We start from the raw sequence: 9,188 nt of genomic DNA, 5'->3' as shown, positions 1-9,188 counted from the left end.
GTTCCATAAATGCCACTTACCCACAATTACATAATAATTCTATTCAATGCTGTTTTTCCCTGTTCATTTTCTTACTGTTCTCTTTGAGGTCAATATTGGTTAGATGATATTTTAGTCAGGATATTTTTGGTTGCAAATAACATTTTGTTACCGTATTGCTTGTATTGTTATTGCAAAGAATACTTTTAACTTGAAAAAAAAAAAAACTTAGGTAAAAAGGGGAAGTTATTAGGAGACCCCAACAGCTGGCAGCTGGCCTGAAATCACTGCAACTTGGCCCGAAGGACACGAAACCAGTAACTGCAGTGCAGCCAGGGCTCATCCTCTCATAAACTCATTTTAAATTTTCTTTTCATTTAGGCCTCGTTTTGGCAGCTATTGATCGACACCTCATTGACAGGGACCATATATGCAGAGAGCTTCACGTATCCTGTCCCGAGGCTTCTGCCATTAGTTGGAACTGAATCTCTTTCTTCAGCTTCAGTTTAAAAAACAAAAATGAAAACAAAACCTGAAAAAGAATGATTGGCTCGGCTCAGCTCACATGCTCAACCTTAAACAATGAACGGGGGGTGGTGACCCCCTCCATCCTGTGTTGCCATGGGGAGCAGTACCCCACAGAAGGGGATTATTTCTCCTAGAGGAAATGAATGGTGCTAAGCGGACAAACAAAGGATGTCCATGACAGTGGGCCACCTAATCTTATTAGTAACTTTAATGGGATTGCATTTGAAAAATGTTTTTCTATGAAGTGTGATCTGTATAAATGCTATAATATTTTGGTAGATACATTTTAACAAGCTAAGGAATTGGTTTTAAACTTTATGTTTTTAATGTGGTTTTATCATTTCTTTAGATGACCTCAGGTATTGTATCTTAATATCTATTCATGGCATTTTAGCTTTTTTTTAAAAAATATATTTTATTGATTTTTTACAGAGAGGAAGGGAGAGAGATAGAGAGTTAGAAATATCGATTCAGCTGCCTCCTGCACATCTCCTACTGGGGATGTGCCCACAACCCAGGTACATGCCCTTGACTGGAATCGAACCCTGGACCTTTCAGTTCGCAGGCCGACGCTCTATCCACTGAGCCAAACTGATTTCGGCATCATTTTAGCTTTTAAAAGGATTTTAAAAAATTACCTAAATATACTTTTTTTTTCATTTCTTTTCTCTCTTCCTTATTCTTCCCCTACCCCCACCTTATGTATGTATTTATTTATTTATTTAGCCTTTTTCTTCTTCCTTCCCTCTCTCCCACTTTCCCTCCCTCTCTTGAACCTTGACCAATTTTAAGATTTGGGAAACAACTCTCAAAAGAACTATGACAATTCCTGGGGTGGTATTTCACCAGTAATCACAAGCAAGAGACATGAAAAAAGAGAAACATCTCCAACTATCCTAAACACAAGATTAGCAGCAGGCAGAGGTGAAGGGAACAAACCTGGACCAGACCTGGAGGACACTCACATGCCCCTCCCCTTCTCCTCCTAGAACACTCCTGCCTTGCTGTCATTCAGGGAGTCAGATGGTCCTCAGGTACTGGGAGGCACATCAGCTGAATAAAGCCTATCCTGTCTAATAATAGACAAACATGGTAATTGACCATACCTTCGCTATTCCTCCCATTGGCTAATCAGCGTGATATGCAAATTAATCCAACCAAGATGGCGGCTGGCAGCCACGCAGGTGAAGCAAGCAGGAAGCTTGCTTGCTCCAGTGATGGGAAGAAGCCAAGGTTCTCCGCCTGCTGCGGCCGGCTCTGAGCTCCGAAAGCAAGAAAATTTCAATTATAGAAGCTATACAAACCCCAGATACCTGCTTTCAGCAGACCGTGGCCTCAGAGCTGGAGTGAGCAGAAGCTGGCTCTCAGCTCCAATGACGGCAACAAAGTTTCAATTATAGAAGGTAAATAAATCCCAGAATTAAAAAAAAAGATAAAAAGGAGAGGCTGGGAGCTTCAGTTGCCGGACAGCCTGAAAACAGCCATCAGCCCCTCACCCAGGCTGGTCAGGAACCCCAGTGGGGACCCCCACCCTGATCTGGGACACCCTTCAGGGCAAACCAGCTGGCTCCCACCTGTGTACCAGGCCTCTATCCTATATAGTAAAAAGGTAATATGCAAACTGACCCTAACAGCAGAACGACTGGGAATGACTGGTCACTATGACACACACTGACCACCAGGGGGCAGACACTCAATGCAGGAGCTGCCCTCTGGTGGTCAGTGCGCTCCCACATGGGGGAGCTCTGCTCAGCCACAAGCCACGCTGATGGCTGCCAGTACAGCGGTGGTGGTGGGAGCCTCTCCTGCCTCCTCAGCAGCGCTAAGGATGTCTGACTGCAGCTTAGGTCTGCTCCCCACTGGCAAGTGGACATCCCCCGAGGGCTGCCGGGCTGCCATAGGGATGTCTGATTGCCATCTTAGGCCCAATCCCCCAGGGAGCAGGCCTAAGCCAGCAAGTGGTCATCCCCCGAGGGGTCCCAGACTGCGAGAAGGCACAGGCTGGGCTGAAGGACCCCCCCGTCCCCCGAGAGTGCACAAGGTTTTGTGCACTGGGCCTCTAGTTCTTTATATTTAGATCTTTCAAATGACTTCATAATATTCATAAATGCCCTATCGATGAGCAATTTTTGCATTCCGGGGGGAAAATCTCCTTAGAGACAAGTAGTATTCCAATTTACAGCTAAACTGTACTTTGAGTTTTACTTATATTTTTGTCTCTTTTTATCAAAGAGATTAGATTTTTTTGTAATGCTAGCCATTTGCATTTTGACATGAAGATTTTGCAACTCTGAGATGCCTTTTTTATTATTCTGCTTTCTAAAAAATATTCTACATTTCAGGACTTAACTATACTTTGATGGTTTTGGAAGACTTCCAAATAAAGCTGTTGGGGTTTGATGCATTTAAAAGGGATAGAATCTTTTAAATGTCTATGATTTTACACTCTTATCAGATCAATCTGGTTATTGCATATTTTTCTCACAACTCAATTTCTTATTTTTGGAATTTATAGATGAAAAGTATAGAGTTATGTTATTTTTCCATTCTTAAAGCCAGTTGTGTTTTCTAACTTTTATTTTTTGCACTAGACCAGTGGTTCCCAACAGTTTTTTGGCCATGCCCCATCTAAGCATCTCTAAAATCCTGATGCCACACGCATCCCCCTTGTGACATGTAATTCTTGTTATTTTAAAAGTGAACTATTCACGTTATGACATGTAATTCTTGTTATTCAAAAAGTGAACTATTCACGTTAAAGCCGAAAAGGCCATTAACTTGGTCTAAACAAGCTTCTAAAGAACATGGCATCCATGAAAGAGAAAAATAAAAGAATAAAAGGACACTTGAAGTACTGAGGAAGAAATCACTAAGAAGTTGTTAAAAATAATATGAAGTGACATGAAAAAATAAAAAATAGTTTCAAAACATATAATAGAGAACTGAAATGCATAAATATGTCACAATATATATATTTATATACTGTATATGAGGCCCCTTGAACCATAAAAAATGCAAAAAATTCACTGTTAATAACTCATTCTTGAATTGCCCCCCTTAAAAATCAGATTGCCTCCCTGTGGAGATTCTTAAAAAAAACAGCTATTGCTTTTATGTATCTACTAGTGGCCTGGCCCGGTGCATGAATTCATGTACATTGAAAAGAAATTAATTAGAAGAAATATTTTAATACCGCTATTCGCCCTTTCTCTATAGTAGAAGTATCAACCAAATTCACGATTGACAATGACAGATCAAAACACATGCATGCGATTGACACCAGTGAGAGCTTTATATATATATAAATAAACTTGCTTAATTAGACCTGCTCTCTGATTTAGTTAATTTTTTTCCAGCCCAGTGAAGCACCACAACAAGTTTAAAATGTTTGCACTTGGCTATAAAGCAAGTCATATTTCTGGGCTGAAGAATATCCAAGGAGGCTAGTCGTTAGGGAGAGGAAGCCGGGCATTGCTATGTGATGTCATTACATGGATGGTCAGACACTTAGCATATTAGCCTTTTCTATATATAGATTATTGGTCCTTTCACTGTTATTTATTTATTCATTTATTCATTTCATTTATTTATTTATATTTTTAATCTTTATTAATTTCTTCCTTTGGGAGTTGAGTCTTACTGTTACCTTTTTTTGATCCTTGACGTGAATGTCTAATTTTTTAGGTTCCCTTTGTTTTCTAATGTATGTGTTTAGGATTAAACAAATTACTCAACACTTTTTAGCCTTGTTCTGCAGGTTTATGGCATGTTGTGCTTTTGTAAACAATCTCTAATTTTAAAATTTATAGTCTCTGTAATCCTATTAGCATGTTAAAGTGTGTTTTACATTTTTAAGAAGATACATTTACATTGAATTTTCTTTGTTTTTCTTTTATTTTTTTAATTTTCCATCAACTCATATTCTGGCAATGTTGGAAGCAAGAATGAGTCTTGTGTAAATAGTCTGTCTTCTTCAGCTTTCTAGGAGTTTATCTGAACTATTATATTTTTTGTTTGTTTCTTCCATTCTCTTTGTTCTCATCTTCAGGTACTGTTATTATATAGACTTTCCCATTGAGCCTACCCCTCCACTTCTCTCATGTCATTTGACTCTGCATCCTCTTTGACTACCTTCTGAGGGAATCCAATGGCATTATCATTGGTTCACTCAGTTTTTAGTTAAATGCATGCTACTATTCACTCTATGATTTTAGCAGTAATTTTTATAATTCTAATTTATTATTATTATTATTTTCTTAATGACAATCTTTCTAAGGATGCTGAAGCCTAACAAGTTTCTTTGTGGATGTTTATTATAGTTATTTAAAATTACTTTTTGACTTTTCTTTAACTGTTTCTTGAATACAGACATTCTATTGGAATGTTTATTCTAAGCTCCATTTAAAATTATGTTTCTTTAGTGGAAGAAATATTTTTCATATCTACAGTTATCTTACCTCTCTAAGCTTACTGCAAAAAATTCTCTCTTGCATTAGATTCTTCAAAGAGCCAGCTTTTGATTTTATTGTCCTGCTAATGATCAATAAAGGAAGCCTGGCTTCTGTATGTGTGAGTGTGTGTTCTCTAGAATGAAGAGTCCTAGTTCTTCATTTTGTTTCTCATTATTTGGGGGCACAGCCTTGATTTCACAGCTTGTTTACTCAATTTACAATTGCCTCATCCATAAGAAAACTCAGTTCTATTTAGAGAACATAATGCCAATTTTTCCCTCAGGACAATTCTGACATTCACATGAAAGTGATAGAAATTCTTTTGATGTGCATGACTCATCCATTTTCCCAGCCAACATTGCCTCTGATCATGTAGTGATATTGGATTTATTTTTCATGAAGCATATATATATATACACACAAAGTATCCCCACAAAATGTATACACACTTTAATAGTTAATAGCTCAATTGATATCTCTCTTTTCAGATTTAACCAATTGGAATCAATAATGGCAGCCAAAGTGTGTAAACTTTCTCGGGACACCCTATGTGTATATATATATATATATGAAATGTTTGTGTATTTATTATTTCTTTCCTCTGTAAATTTTGTGTGGTCATTCTGGCCCTGTTTACTTTGTATGTCCCAAAAATTCTTACTCTTCTTCTCAGCTGAGAGCATCATTACAGGATTTGCGATTCTGCTATTACTTTTGTCTATTTTTACATTTCTTTAATAATTTCAAAGAAATTTTTTATAGAATTAAAAGAAATTCATGTGTTCATTTATCTATGTTTCTAAATGGAATTGAATTATATGATATTTTACTTACTGAAAATAATTATTTCCTTTAGGATGATAATTTCAACATGTTCTGTGTTTTGGATTGAATGTGTTTTCCCCAAATTCATTTTGAAGCCCTAGCTCCAATATAATGGTATCAGGAGATGGGGCTTTTGGGAGGTATTTAGGTTTAGATGAGCTAATGAGGGTGGGGTCCCCATAATGGAACTTGTGTCCTTATCAGAAGAGGAAGAGACACTAGAGTTTCCTTTTTTCCATGTGAAGATACAGGACAAGGATAGACATCTGCAACATCCAAAGAGGGCTCTCATCGGGAACTCAATCTGTGGAACCTTGATGGTGGACTTCTCAGCCTCCTGAATTGTGAAAAATAAGTATCTGCTGTGTAAACCACCCTTTCTATTCTTTTGTTTTGATGGCTGGAGCTGACTAACAGTCTAATACAAACTTTTTTTTGAATATTTCTTAAATGTTTTAAATTATTGTAAAGCTATTTTATTTCATATGCCACTGGCTTAAATTTGTTTATTCACTCCACCATAAGAATCCTTCTAAGGCTCACTTTAATTTCCTTAGACTTCTTTATGGATGGTATTGGAGCAAATGATGAGATATTCTCTACTTACAAATGTTTCTGAGACTGTCTCCATTCATCATCAACTACTTGTGTTGTGTTGAGCAAGTTATTAAGCTCCCTGTGCTTTAACTTGGCACTTGAGCTAGATAGAACAGTGTCCTTCAAACTGTAGTATGAATTGTCTGGGTAGCCTGTTAAAATGCAGATTTTGACTTGTAGATCTTGGATATAGCCTGATAATCTCTATTTCTGGCAAGCAACCAGGTCATGCTAAGTGTTCCTCTGTGGGCTGAATTCTGAGGATCAAAACTAAATGTATTCTAATTTCTTTTCAGCCATTTGCACACATCAATTAAATGAAGCTCTTAATAGAATACAAAGTGCCAGTCAGAAGCAGTGACTCCAATCTTATCTCCCTAGGATCTCTCTTCTGTTCTCAGGGCAAGATAATCTCACAGAGTAGAGGTGGCTGGTGATGGAACATTTATGATGTGTTTTGGACCATAGTTTGATTTCAACTAGGGACCCATTATATTTGTCCTCCCAGCCCAAAGGGGATCAGCCTAGATCTAAAAAGGGGTCTCAGTGTGTCATGGGAGAGAGCAGAATGGGCACTGTGACTATCTCATGCCATCACATTGTTGTCAAAAAGAGGGACCTGGACCTTTATGGTTCTTCCCTAAGTGGTTACATTAGAGCAGATACTTTCTTGCCTATTGAGTCCTCACCACTAAGACCTATTCTTCAGGATGAGTATCTTCCTTCCCGTTGGCCCAGCAGCTGTACCTTGCTGAGGGACATACATGTCTATCCCCTAAAAATAATTGTGGCTACACTTCGCTGACCAACTCGAAAGTGCGGTTTTCTAATCAAATTACTTCTTGTTTGGAAACTGGCAAGGGCCTTGTTCTTCCTTTTTCTTTTTTCATTTCTTTATGGCAGGAAAAGCTAACAGCAAAGTTAAGACATTTATTTCGTATATATTTCAGACCACCAAAAATTATAATTTGAGTTTTATATATTTCCTATATTGATGTATAAGTAATTTTTAGACTTGTGTTTTTTATTCAACTGTTAAACTGTAAGTTGTTGTTTTGGGTTCTTTTTGTAGACATTGTGCCTTTGTTTCTTTGATACAACATATAGTTTCAGTATAATATTCTATAGACAGTGGGACTCACATTATATTTTTGATCAAGTGAGCTTTATTTATTTATTTATTAATATATTTTTATTGATTTCAGAGAATAAATGGGAAACAGAGATAGAAACATCAATGATGAGAGAGAAACATTGATCGGCTGCCTCCTGCACACCCCACACTGGGGATTGAGCCCACAACCCAGGCATGTTCCCTGACTGGGAATTGAACTGTGACCTCCTGATTCATAGGTTGATGCTCAACCACTGAGCCATGCCAGCTGGGCTCGATCGAATGAGTTTTAGATTGCAGTTTAGTAAATATTTTCCACTGAAAGCCAATGTACACAGAGAATGACTAATGACAAATTGCCTGCTAAATTGGCTATAGCAATGGATAAATTATATTCTTAGGTTTTTCCTTATCCTAAATGTTACAGAAAATCTACATCATATTTTATGGTGATTAGTAGCTTTTGCCAGATGTGTGTGTGTGTGTGTGTGTGTGGTATGAGAGAAAGTTCAAAATCAGGCAGAATCTAGTGTACTACAAGTAAGCAGAACTCTTGAAATAACTTTCTAAATGATATAGACTGTTTAAAATAATATGGGATCAAGGTTAGTGGACACAGAGTATGGTAATAAATGCTAAAATGAAATCTCCAAGTCCATAGATGACAAATAATAATAGAATAATAAAAAAACATACATGAAAATTATTTTAAGTAATGGTAAGAAATAGAAGGGAAGAGATCACACCATCTTTACTGGGGAACATAGACTCTACTAGATCCAGAAAAGTCCATGAATCACACCAGATTTATTTATTTTTTAAATTTACATAGCATTTCCCCAGATCTCACTTGCTATAACCACTCTTTAGATACCACAGAGAAGTGTTAGAAAATCTCTTTCAGTTGAATAATCCTATGTTCTAAGTCATCTTCTAGACTTGATGGCCCAAGATAATTATTAGTAAAAATCTCTTCTATTGAGATTAAAATGTGTAAACAGCAGATATTCTCAACACTGCCTGCACTGCCTTCCTCTGAGTGTTCCTGGAAATGGCAAGCTCAAGTTCTGATAGCAGTGAGCATAAAATTTGAGGAAATCTCAGACTTATTGAAGATGAATTAGAGAAAGTGCGAGTCTCACATTGATTCTGGTTAATGAGGAATGTAATAAAGAACATCAAATGGAACCGTGTGTTTCTTAAATCTCAGAAGCCAAATTAAAGACGCCTAGGGCAAATGATAAAGTTTATTTTCCTCAAACGAATGAACAATTCAAAGCTTGCCCACAGCAATCCTTTCCTTGTCAACCATTTTGCATTCGATTAATAAAGTGCATCTCAATACTTTGCAGAGCTGGTGCCCACAATTGAATTTGGGTACCAATGGCAAGAAAATAGAGGTTTGTATGAGGCTCAGGGAACATGCTTACTCTGAAGAAAAACAAGTGAGTGAGGAGTACGGAGACAGTGTGAAGAGCATAGCTGAGACATCACAGGAGGCCACACTGCAGTCATGTTCATGTTTGGGGGAAATCCAAGCTGATGACCAAGAGGGCAAGGAGTGAGAAAAGTTGTCAGATGAGTGAGAGAGAGGGAGGGACTGATACAGTTGAAGGGACAACTTCAGCTCAGGAGGCCATGTTGGCAGCAGGGTCAAGAATTGCTTCACAAGCCATGCAATCTAAGGCTGCGAA

The 9,188-nt window shown here is 37.7% G+C and overlaps 1 pseudogene; it reads left to right on the top strand.

The window, feature by feature from the left end:
* Positions 1-5,894: 5,894 nt before the first annotated feature.
* LOC107182283 overlaps positions 5,895-9,188 on the top strand; it is a 42,904-nt pseudogene continuing 39,610 nt past the window's right edge.

The sequence above is a fragment of the Myotis davidii genome, unplaced genomic scaffold, assembly GCF_000327345.1.
Source record: "Myotis davidii unplaced genomic scaffold, ASM32734v1 scaffold95, whole genome shotgun sequence".
In the NCBI taxonomy this organism is placed as follows: domain Eukaryota; kingdom Metazoa; phylum Chordata; class Mammalia; order Chiroptera; family Vespertilionidae; genus Myotis; species Myotis davidii.
This window is presented reverse-complemented; position numbering and strand designations above follow the sequence as displayed.